This window comes from Mastigoproctus giganteus, chromosome 1 (genome assembly GCF_048544385.1).
Source record: "Mastigoproctus giganteus isolate SK-2022 chromosome 1, ASM4854438v1, whole genome shotgun sequence".
Lineage (NCBI taxonomy): Eukaryota > Metazoa > Arthropoda > Arachnida > Uropygi > Thelyphonidae > Mastigoproctus > Mastigoproctus giganteus.
Genome location: NC_143575.1, coordinates 110,895,038 through 110,908,212, shown reverse-complemented (window position 1 = coordinate 110,908,212; position 13,175 = coordinate 110,895,038). Strand labels below are relative to the sequence as shown.

General features: G+C 39.7%; 1 protein-coding gene across 4 annotated transcripts in view; it reads left to right on the top strand.

Annotated features, from left to right (window-relative positions):
• Positions 1–13,175, top strand: part of LOC150091098 (mediator of RNA polymerase II transcription subunit 12-like protein) — an 825,386-nt gene that overhangs the window by 336,945 nt on the left and 475,266 nt on the right. The window lies entirely within an intron of this gene.

Sequence of the window (13,175 nt, the reverse complement as noted above, 5' to 3'; positions counted from 1 at the left end):
ATTGAAGGCAATCTTTAAGCTAGTGATCACTTCCCTATGATATCCACTCTTTGCAGTGGGAAATCACACCACCCATCTAGGTTGTTGTTGTTTGGTTTTTAGGAGCATTAGCAACTAAGGCCATATTGCTCCGGGGATGTGTGGTGGTCATTCCCTGACCTTTCCGCATCCTCCGTATTTAGTGGTTACGGGCTCGAACCCTGGTCTAATCAAGAAGCGTGTGCTACACACTGCTGCTCCTACCCACCTGGCTATGGAGGTGCCTACCCATCTAGGATATCAAGGTGGAATATCATACACACTGACAGGAATACCTTCATGTAGCTTTCAACATTTAATACCATTGCAGTCAGCCAAGAATCAATTGATGCAGTTTAAGTATTGCCCAAGCAATGGTAATTGCAATTCTGAAGACATTCACTCAGCTTCTACCTTTTTCACAGACGGTGGAATGCAGAATGCACAGCGTCAAGAAAGGTTCAAAACAAGGTGTGGGAGATATTTTGTCATTATCCCACCAACAATAATCTAATAGCTCTCAAACGTGCATGTACCAAAGCACTTTATGTTAGATGTCAGAGTCAGAAGGAATGTTGAATCCACTTCACATCTTCTGTCACCCATGCAGTGACATCTAAGCCTGTCTAGGACAAAGTCAAGAAAATGAAGGGCAGATATACATCACACCCTTCATTGATCTTAGAGCATAATGCATGTGCAATTGCAGACCCAACTGCAATTGAAAACACTCTAGGGGAGACATTTGATGAAGTGTCAGTTGAAACATCTTACTCTCTTCAGTTTCTGGCCTTCAAACAAAAGAGTTGAAAAGCAGCATTTGAAATTGTCTTGAAATAACTATGAGTATACAACCAGCCTTTCACTGAAGGGGAAATGAAAGTGCCACTATCTCTATCCCAGGTGAGTACCATCAGGCAAGATGACATCCATTAAGAGATGATTAAATGTCGTACATCTGAATCTGTGGATTAGCTGTTCTGTCTCTACAACAGAATCTGTCTATTTTCCGGACTCCTGGAATAAGGCAATTGTGCTTGCCTTCCCCAAGCCAGGAAAGGATCCAAAAATTCCCTGATATTACTGCCCAGTTGCTAATAAAAGTTCCTTGTGTAAGATCCTGGAAAGGGCGTTTAATGCCTACCTCATATGGCATTTAGAAGAAAATGACTTCTGAAGGAACAGGTCAACACTCGGCCATTTAATAAGACTGGAAACGTCTGTTAAAGATACTTTCTTCAAATGGGAGCACCTGGTTTCAATTTTCTTTGTCATGGAAAAGTGTATGACAACTTTAGAATTTGAAATTTTAAAAGATATTTATAATCTTGGTCTTAGCAATTGTCTATCCCTTTTTATTAAAAATAAATTGTCAAACCACTCATTCCAAGTTTGTGTGGGGATCCATGCTCTCTCTCTTGACCTTTTTGTCAAGAGGAGGGAGTTCCCCAAGAGCAGTTCTGAGTGTTACACTTTTAGATGGTATAGTTAATTCTATTACTGAATAATTTCCTCTAACAGGATAAGTCCCTATTTGTTGACGTTTTCAGTATCTTCTGTCAGTCATGTAATATGAGGGTCATCGAACGACAATTACAACAAGCAGTCGATCATCTCACTTCCTGGGCAGTAGCTAATGGTTTCAGGATCTCAGAAGACTGTGTATGATTTTGTTGCAAATGGAACATTTACCCTGAACCAGAACTAAAGCTTGGACAAAACATTATTCCAGTAACATCTGAGACAAAATTATTGGAGCTTGTATATATATTAAGTTGACATTCCTAACATATATCAGTCAGTTTTGGATGAAATGTGCAAGGGGACTGAATCTCCTATGTGTCATTTAATCTGATAACACTGGGCAGCAAAAAAAAAAAAAAAAGTTATTTTTGCTCCTTGTTAAAATTCAGGATGATTCTTGTTGATTTCATGTTGTTGAATTCAAATATGGCTGTAACACCCACCAATTTTATGGAAGAAGGGATTAAAAATTCATAAAGTTTCTATTAAAAAAGATTTCATATATTTTAAGAAAATGTTACATACACTAATAAATTTTGAACAATGAGTCTATTAACCTTATTCTATTTATAAAATGTTTATGTGATAACAAAACACTTATTTTAGTTTGTAATCAAGTCACAAAGAAGGTAGGCAAGGAAAGGCAGATTACAAGAAATCTTTGGCAAAGGATGCAAAGGAAAACAAAGACTTTTCTCGCATTGTAACATTTGATATCAATGGTTCAACTGTTGATGATCCTGCTTAAATAGCTGGCAAACTGAATGAGTATTTTGCATCTACATTCACACACAAGGAATAGGGAAGTGAAGGTCAGAAATTTATCAAACTCTAAAAGTGAGATAAATGATTTTGTTATAAATGAGAGCAGAGTGGAGAAATTAGCATTAGTAGAGGCATAAGATGCAAGAAAGCAAGCTTATATAGCATCAGTCAAAAAAAAAAACAAAAAAAAAAAACAAACACATTTCCATTTCACCCACTCATTCACTCCATATGTTTGTCTAGTTCTGCCTTGAACTTATTTAAGTTGTTGACCACCACCAACAGTTGAAAGTTTGCTCCAACTATCAACCACCCACTGGCTAAAGGCAAATTTCTGCACATCTATTCTGCAATTGTCTTTCCTCAATTTGAATTTATGTCCGTAGAGGTGAGTAATCTGAGCAGGAGGAAGAATCTCATCAGCATTGAGCTTGCTCAAACCATTCAAGGCCTTATTCAACTCGCATCTGCTAGCATTTTGCAGGTGCCTAGTCTCTAGAAGCTGCAATTTGCAGAACTTAAGCTTTTCTTGGTAACAGCAACCCTTTGTTCCACTCACCAATCTCGTTCCCTTTCTCTGTTACTCCAAAGCTCTACATCTTTCCTAAAATGAAGCCTCCAGACCTGTATACAGCACTCAAGGTGTGGCCTGACCATTGCCTTATACAAGGGGACAATCATCTCCTTATCGCTGCTAGCACAATTTTCATATTTCATTGACAAGACACCTTGAGCTGCTCTTGCAGCCTGTCTGCCCTGTTCAGAAAACTTCATATCTGGCTGCATAATTACCCCCAAGTCCTTTTCATTCTTCACTGTCCTTAGTGTAGTACCACCCAGTTGATACATTACTCTGGAGTTATTGCAGTACTTTACATTACTTTTCATTTGTCAATGTTATGCAGTTCTTTACATTTGTTAATGTTAAACTTCACTTGCCACCTCTCAGCCCATCTGCTCAAAAATTACTTTTTCCAGATCCTGTTGCAGTAGAATACTATCATTACTGTCATTAACAGTCCTGCCAAACTTTCTATCTTCTGCAAACTTAGATAGTAACCCTGATATACCTCCATTAATATCATTGATAAATACAGAAAACAATGATGGCCCCAATACTCTGGGGAACTCCACTAATAACATTAGTCCATGAAGTACAGTGTCCATTGATTACAACTCTGTCTTCTCCCACTCAGCCATTCTTTTATCCATTGTAGCAACTTGCCCTTAATGCCATACTTCTCCAATATGTACAGTAGCCTTCCAAGTGACGCAGTATCAAAAGCTTTCCTAAAATCCAAGTATATGATATCAAAATTATTTTTTGCATCCAGTTCCTTTGTGACCACATCATAGTATCCAATAAAATTGGTCAAGCAAATCTTCCCCTTAGCAAACTCATGCTGTGTCTGAACTTTAAATGCTGTCTTGTCTAGATGATCTTGCATTGCATCTTTAACCTGTGCCTCCATTCATTTCTCTGGAACAGAAGTTAAACTAACAGTTCATGTGGTCCTCCCCTGAGTCCCCATGGACTGGAGACATAATTATGGCTAAAGTTTTGCCGACTTCCTTTGCTGCTTCGTTTAATATAACTGGATAGATGCCATCCACCCCAGGCCTTTCTTATGTTCAATTTCAACAATTTCTTCTCCACTTTGCCTGCTCTCAGTCATTACAAAATCATTTAACTCACTACCATAGTTCAATATGCCTCTGGTATTCTCCTGCCTGAATAACTTCTCGTGTGAATGTAGATGCAAAATATTCATTCAGTTTGCCAGCTATTTGAGCAGCATCATCAACAGTTGAACCATCCATATCAAGTGTTACAATCTGATTCATTCCTTTCCTTCTAGAGTTTATATAAGTAAAGAACTCTTTGCTGTTTTTCTTTGCATTCATTGCCAAATATTTCTGATAATCTGCCTTTGCTTGCATAATGTACTTTGTGACTTGATTACAGACTATTTTATGTTTACCATAGGCATCTCTGTCTCCTGATAATTTATGTGCATCTCATGCATTTTTCTTCTCTGCAATGAGTCTCACTAGGTTGTCTGGCATCCATTTAGGTCTAAACCTTGAACAGTATTTGTTAATTGGTATGAAAATATAATTGGTGTGTGTGTGTGACCAAACCATAAATTCCATTGTATATCTGGAAGTTAACATTCCCCATTATAAGACAATCTGATTTACTGGTCCACTCTATTGCTCTGTACAGTTGTTCATTGTACTCATCAGAGTCATTAGACTGATAACACACTCCTACTCTCAACTTGGCTTTCCCAGTGCTTATGTCACACCAAACTGACTCAACACTGCACTGTCCACTCATATCAACAGGATGAACTTCATTAGATTTTGTGTTTCTTAACTAACAGCATTACCCCTTCTATCCTGTCTATCCTTTCTGTACACATTGTACTCCCCAAATTCCAATTCTGCATTCCTTATCTCTGTGTGAACCATGTCTCTGATTTCCCAACACGATCAGCCTTTGATGGCTTCACCAGCAACTCAACTGAAATTTATCAGATTTATTTACTATGTTCCTAGCATTGGTGTACATGCAAGTATACATTGTTTGTTTGTTTGTTATTTGGTTTTTTAGGAGCGTTAGCAACTAAGGCCATATTGCTCTGCGATATGCGGTGGTCATTCCCTAACCTTTCCGCATCCTCCGTATTTGGTGGTGATGTGCTCGAACCCCGGTCTAATCAAGAACTATGTTCTAAACTATGTTCTGAAAATGTAAACTGCGCCTTGTTAATAATCTGATTTATCTTTTTTTCTCATGTGTATCTCTTTTGTAAATATGTTTTGTTAACCCCTGGCACCACCATGCCGTGACGGGACTAATTGTATGTCTATCATTGCTGCAATTAAAGATTCTATTCTATTCTATTCTACACACTGCTGCTCCTTCCAACCTGGCTATGGAGGCGCCATGCAAGTATATATGCACCTTTTCTTACTCTTAGTTACTCCCATCACAACCCATGTTTACTTGTTCCATGATGACTGCCAGTAGTCCTTGAAATTCCCAGTACCTTGCTTTCTAGACTACTGCTCATCCCAGAGTGCAAGAATCAATATTTCTAGACTGCTGCTCATTCCAGCAGTGCAAGAATCAATTTCATTTCTCCTGTGGCTAAGTTAGGCTATTAGTCTGTGAATCCCCACCCAAGCTAGCAGTTTTCTGACCCATCGAAATATTATTGCACCCTTTCTATTTAATTGTATCCCATCCCTGTAGTAGTCCCTCTTGTTATCAAGAACAGACCACGTTGAAAAAAATTCTACCCCATGAGCCTTGTGCAATCTCTCCAGGGTCGAATTGATTGACAAGGCTCTCGTCATATACTCCCTTGTATCATGTTGGCGCAGAATTGCTGACACTTTCAAATTTAACCCTAACTTGTGACTTTTTTTCAACATCGACTTGTTAAGTAAGTCCACAGCTCTGCTATTCTTAATGCCATTAGTGCCAACTTGTACAACATCACCGTTTGTGCTCTTAGCATTAGCATTAGTAGAGGCATTTGATGCAAGAAAGCAAGCTTATGCAGCATCAGCCAAAAAAAAAAATAATAAATAAATAAATAAATAAAAAATAACCACTTCCACTTCACCCCTCTGTTCGTTCGAAATACCTGTCCAGCTGAGCCTTAAACTTATTTAGGCTATCAACTTCCACGACAAGGGATGGAAGTCTATTCCACCAATCAACCACCCGCTGGCTAAAGGCAAATTTCCTCACGTCTATCCTACATCTGTCTTTCCTCAATTTGAATTTATGCCCTCTCAGGTGATTATTCTGAGAAAGAGGAAGAATCCCATCAGCATTGAGCATGCTCAAACCATTCAAGGCTTTATACACCTCTATCAGATCACCTCGCTGGTGCCTAGTCCCCAGACACTGTAATTTGCCAAACTTAAGCCTTTCTTCATAAGAGCACCCCTTTGTTCCATTCACTAATCTTGTTGCCCTTCTCTGTACTCGTTCCAGCATCTCTACATCCTTCTTGAAATGAGGCCTCCAGACCTGTATACAGTACTCTAGGTGTGGCCTGACCATTGCCTTATACAAGGGAATAATCATCTCCTTATCCATGCTAGAAAAATTCCTATATATCATCGACAATACACCATGAGCTACTCTTGCAGCCCATCTGCACTGTCAGAAAACTTCATATCTGCCTGCACAACCACCCCCCAGGTCCCTTTCATTCTCTACCACTGTCAGTGTAGTATCACAGAGTTGATACGTTGCTCTGGGGTTGCTGTTTCCCATATATAGTACTTTACATTTGTCAATGTTAAACTTCATTTGCCACCTCTCAGCCCATCTGCTCAACCTTTCCAGATCTTGTTGCAGCAGCATAGTGTCAGTAGTGTCCTTGACAACCCTGCCAACCTTCGTATCGTCTGCAAACTTGTACATTAAGCTTGATATACCATCATCAATCATCATCATCATCATCAGCCATTTTCAATCCAGTGCAGGATGAAGGCCTCTCCAGCAACTTTCCAGCACTGGCCATCCATTTACTACTCAAAAACTCATGAATTTCATCTATCCATCTCCGCCTTTGTCTTCCAGGTTTTCTTCTAGCTCCTCTTGGTACTATTCTGTTATTTTCTTAGTCCATCTGTCATCATGTCTTCGAGCTATGTGTCCTGCCCAACACCATTTTAGTTCTTTAGTTTTGATAAGAATGTCCTTTACTTGAGTTTGCTGCCTAATCCATGTGTTTCTCTTCTTATCTAACAGTCTGATTCCCAATATAATTCGTTCTATTCTTCGCTGTGTAGTTCTTAGCTTCTCTTCCATTCTTTTGGTGAGTGCCCAAGTTTCACTTCCATAAGTCATGGTGGGGAGTATACATTGATTCATTATTTTACGTTTCAGACAAACTGGGATATTGCTCTTCAGTATGTGACTATATTTCCTGAATGCTATCCATCCAAAATTTATTCTTCTCTTGACTTCCAGCCATTTATCATTATTACAGCTAATAACTTGTCCCAGATAAGTATATGACTCCACCTTTTCATCAATATCATTTATAAATACAGAAAGCAATAATGGACCCAATACTGAACCCTGAGGGACTCCACTAATAACATTAGTCCACCATGAGCAGCATCCATTGATTACCACTCTGTCTTCTACCCCTCAACCACCCCTTTATCCATAGCAGCAATTTGCCTCCAATGCCATTCCGCTCCAATTTGTGCAGCAGTCTTCCATGTGCAACAGTATCAGAAGCCTTTCTAAGATCGAAGTATATAATATTAAATTTATTCCCTGCATCCAGTTCTTTTTGTGACTGCATCATAGTATCCAATCAAATTGGGCAGGCAAGACTTCCCCTTAACAAAACCATGCTGTGTCTGAGCTATAACTGAAGTCTTGTCTAGATGATCCAGCAGTGCTTCTTTAACCAGTGCCTCCATTAATTTTCCGGGAACAGAAGTTAAACTAACAGGTCTATAATTACTTGTGTTGCCCTTTGATCCTCCTTTGTGAATTGGGGTCACATTTGCAGTCTGTGTGTACCTCCCCTGAGTCCAAGTAAGCTCTCATAATTATGGCTAAGGGTTTGCTTTCTTCCTTTGCTGCCTCCTTTAATATAACTGGATAGATCCCATCCACCCCAGGTGCTTTTCTTGTATTTATCTTCAGCAATTTCTCCTCCACTTTACTCTCAGTTATTACAAGGTTCTCTAGCTTACTGCCAGAGTTGAATACACCTCTGGCATTCCCCTCACTGAATAACTCCTCATGTGTGAATGTCGATGCAAAATATTCATTTAGTTTGTTAGCTACCTGAGCAGGATCATCAACAGTTGACCCATCGATATCAAGTGGACCAATCTGATTCATCCCCTTCCTTCTAGAGTTTACATAAGTAAAGAACTCTTTGCTGTTTTTCTTTGCATCCCTTGCCAAAGATTTCTCGTAATCTGCCTTGCCTGCCTAACCTCCTTTGTAACTTTGTTACAGATCAGCTTATATATATCTAACATAGGCTTCTGTGTCACATGTTAATTTGTATGTATCCCATCCATTTTTCTTCTCTGCCATATGTCTCATTAGTTCATCTGACATCCACTTAGGCCTAAACCTTGAACAATATTTCTTAGTTGGTATGTAAAGCCCTAGTAGCTTCCAAGATAAGTTCTTTGAATGCTTCCCATTTTGGATTTGCTGTTGGTAACATCATCAGTTGGTCCCACTGTATAGAATTTAAATACTGTCTCAGTCCATCGTAGTCGCCTTTACAAAAGCAATAACCCTTCCCTTTACTCCTAATGGTAGTTACCTCTTTGAGTAAATCCCACTTCAGCACACTGTGATCACTGCCACCTAGTGGTTCATTTACCTGCAGATTCTTAATGCATGAAGAATCACTACTGATAATCAAATCAAGAGTATTACTCCCTCTAGTTGCCTCCCAAACATGCTGATGTAGAAAATAATCATCCAATAAATCCACAAAAGCCTTGCTAGTGTGTGAGTGACCAGCCCCCAAATTCCAGTCAGTATCTGGGAAATTAAAATCCCCCATTATAAGACTCTCTGATTTACTGGCCCACTCTATTTCCCTGTACAGTTTCTTATTATACTCATCAGAGTCATTAGGCCTTTAGCACACTCCTACTCTCAATTTTGATCTCCCAATGCTTATGTCACACCAAACTGACTCGACACTGCACTGTCCAGCAATGTCGACTGGCTTCACTTCCTTGGATTTTATGTATTTCTTAACTAATAGCATAACCCGTCCTCTCTTCCTATCCTGTCTATCCTTTCTGTAGACATTGTACTCCCCAAATTCCAGTTCTGCATTCCTTATATCTGTGTGACACCACGTCTCTGAAATCTCCACAAAATATCTGCCTTTGATGTTTTGAGCAATACCTCAAATTCATCAAATTTATTTACTAAACTCCTAGCATTGGGTACACACAAGTATACATGCACCTGTTCTTTTTCTTAGCTACCCTAACAGAACCCGTGTGTTTATTTGTATCCCAATGATTCCCAGCAGTCTCTGAAATATCTTGCATCTTATTTTCCAGGCTGAGGCTCTTTCCAGTAGAATCAGTGCAAGAATCACTTTCACCTCTGTCTGTGGCTACTGTTAATCTATTAGTCCTTGTATCCCCCCAATCTAGCAGTTTTCCGACCCACCTAACACTGCCTCGATAGCATCAGCAAACATTCTTGCACCCTTTCTATTTAAGTGTATCCCATCCCTGTAGAAGCAGTCTCTCCTGTTAACAAGTACAGACCAGGCTGAAAAAAATTCTACCCCTCGAGCCTTGCACAATCTTTCCAGGGCCGAATTTATCGACAGGGCTCTCATTATATACTCCCTCCTATCGTGTCTGGGTAGAATTGCAGACACTTTCAAATTCAACCCTAATTCACAGCTTTTTTTCAACAGTGACCTGTACTTGTTAAGTAATTCTGCCGGTCTCCTACTCTTAATATCATTAGTGCCAACGTGTACAACTATACCACCTTTTGTGCCCTTAAAAGATAAATGAAGTCTTCTCTACAAAGTCATCAACCTTTGTCCATGTCAGATATACCCTGGTCCTATTCCACCTATCCTTTTTGCACAATATATTTCCTGTCTCCCTGATATTAGAGTCACAGATAATAACAGCTAACTCCTGTGGGACCAGCACATTCTGCCCTTAAGGTTACTGCTGTATTGCCTGATGCACAAGACTGGGCTCTGCCATTGAGTTGGGAAGCTGAGATTTTGATGGGATCCCATTTCAATTCCTTCGAGGGCATCTACCCTACTCTTCCAACTGTTATAGATGTCCATCAGAACTCTGAGCTGTTGCTGAATTTCTCGATACTCTGTACACCTAGCACATACTAAGGCATCCTCCTTGGCTAGATCATATCCTGTTCCAGATAGATCCACAAAAATTTCACAAGTTGCACATTTTTTTAGGCTGTGATGCATTGGAGAATCATCCTCTTCAGTTCTCCCTCGGGGAACAGCACTCCTGCTACTTTGTGCATGTTTCTTTGCTGCTCTAGTCTGGGGCATGAGTTCTGCTTAAATACGATGAAATTAATTAAAGTTAATGAGGTTAATAAATTTAATTGATTAATCTACTATACTGGCTATGGAGGTGCCATGCAAGTATACATGCACCTGTTCTTACTCTTAGTTACCCCCATCACAATACTATTCTAAGCTATTCTGAACTGTACACTACTATTCTAAGCTAATTCAGTAATACGTATTCCGCTATATAGTTTACCTTATACCTTGGCCGTCAAGTTGAGATATATGCTATCAAGCTATATTGTACAAAGGGTACTAGGAAAGTTTTGCAATATGACGCAACAATGAATCACAGGAAGCTGCTTGTTGCTGCATGTTGAAACATGTTCATACGTGCATAGTAGCCACCACGCCAAGTCGATGGGCTCAGTTATTCATTAGTAGTGAGAGTGTAAAGTGCTTGCGATTGCATCGTGGTCACGAAATGAGATAAGGACAGTTTTGCGGTATAATTTCGTGAGTGGTTTAACCATAGACCAGTGCTTAGAAGAAATGACTCTTGCACTAGATGATGATTGTCCACATCGTACAACGATATTCAGGTGGTATAGAGAATTCCAAAGGGGAAATTTCACTCTGGAGGATTCTGAGAGGCCGGGAAGGCCACGAACGTCAGTTACGGAGGAAAACGTTACTGCTGTGAGGAAAATGCTTGACGAAAACAGGCGAGTGACCTACCAACAGTTAGAGGATACTTTGGGCCTAAATGCACCAGCAATTCGTTCGATTCTGCAAGATCATTTGCACGTGAAGAAACTTTGTTCTCTCTGGGTGCCGCATCAACTGACTGAAGAGCAGATGACATGACGTGTGACTTGGTGCCGGGAGATGTTAAAAAAGTTTGATAAGGGACAATCTCGGTATGTGAACAACATCGTGACAGGTGACGAGCCTTGGCTGTACTATTACGATCTGCCGACCAAGGCTCAAAACAAAGTTTGGGTCTTTGATGATGACGACACACCCGTAATTGTCAGAAAATCCCGATCTGTAAAGAAGAAAATGATAGCTGTATTTTTCAAATCGAGTGGAATTGTGGAACGTGTCGTTTTGGACACGCAGAAGACAGTCACAGCTAAGTGGTATACTGAACAATGCCTGCCTAAAGTCATTGGATCTATGAAGAACCTGCGGCCAAAGTCAAGAATGGACACCTGGTACCTCCATCATGAAAATGCTCCAGCTCACCGCGCCAAAGCCTGCACCGAATATTTGACCACGACAGGACTGAAACTTCTGGAGCACCCTCCCTACAGTCCAGACCTTGCTCCCTGCGACTTTGCACTGTTCCCGCATGTGAAAATGAAGCTAAAAGGGAGGCGGTTTTCCAGTGATGAGGACCTTCTACGGGCTTGGGACAACGAGTGTGCTTTACTCCCTAGTGAAACTTGGCAGAACTGGTTTAAAGATTGGTTTCGGAGGATGGAGAGGTGTATTGAATGTAGAGGAAATTACTTTGAAAAAATTAAATAAAGCTGTATTGCAAAACTTTCCTAGTACCCTTTGTATAGTAATAATCATAATATTAAATTAACCGTATCCTTAGCTAAATACGAAAGATATATGCCCAAAAAGTGATTAAAACTGCAAAATACATATTTATTACAATTAAATCCCTACTGTTCTGTACTACTGGTAACACCACGATATTCCAGCCAATACACTGGTATGATTAACGAGTTGTAACTTACAGTCAATAGCTAAATTTAAAAAAATATGTTAAAGAACGCTACTAACTCTATTTAATCTATTTGTAAAACACAAATTAATATGTTAACTGATCTCAAATATATTAAAATACAAAAGATATATGCCCAAAAAGAGATTAAAACCTTCAAAATACTTATAGATTACAATTTAAACTACTATTCTTCTGTGCCTCTGGTTATGCTACAATATTCCCCCCCCCCCCAAAAAACACCAATGTGATAGCCGTACGAGTAGCAAGTTGTAACTTAGAAAATCACTATCCACTGATTACATCCCCTGTGGGCTGGAGATATGCAAATGTGACCCCAATTCACAAAGGAGGATCAAAGGGCGACACAAGTAATTATAGACCTGTTAGTTTAACTTCTGTTCCCGGAAAATTAATGGAGGCACTGGTTAAAGAAGCACTGCAGGATCATCTAGTCAAGACTTCAGTTATAGCTCAGACACAGCATGGTTTTGTTAAGGGGAAGTCTTGCCTGACCAATTTGATTGGATACTATGATGTGGTCAGAAAAGAACTGGATGCAGAAAATAATTTTGATATTATATACTTGGATTTCAGGAAAGCTTTTGATACTGTTGCATATGGATGAATGCTGTATAAATTGGGGCAGCATGGCATTAAGGACTAGTTACTGCCATGGATAAAGGGATGGTTGAGTGGAAGAAGACAGAGTCGTAATCAACGGACACTGCTCTTTGTGGACTAATGTTATTAGTACACAAGGAAGCCTCCAGGGCTCAGTGTTGGGTCCATTTTTTTTACGTTAAAAACTTTTTTACCGGCGTTATTTGAAAAAAAAAACAAAAAAAACATTACGTTACCTAGAAATTGTCGCAAAACCCAATGCGCATGCGTTGTACTTGTTGCATGCAGTGACCCAACAAGTACTACACAGACACCCAAGAAAACTAAATTGTACACAACAAGTTGCAGTGACACAAGTGCAATTGAGCAGTGATGCCCTACATTATACTGTTATATCAGCATGATGATTAATACGCAAGTGACTGTGCCAAAATCTACAGCACAGCATTTGAAGGAAT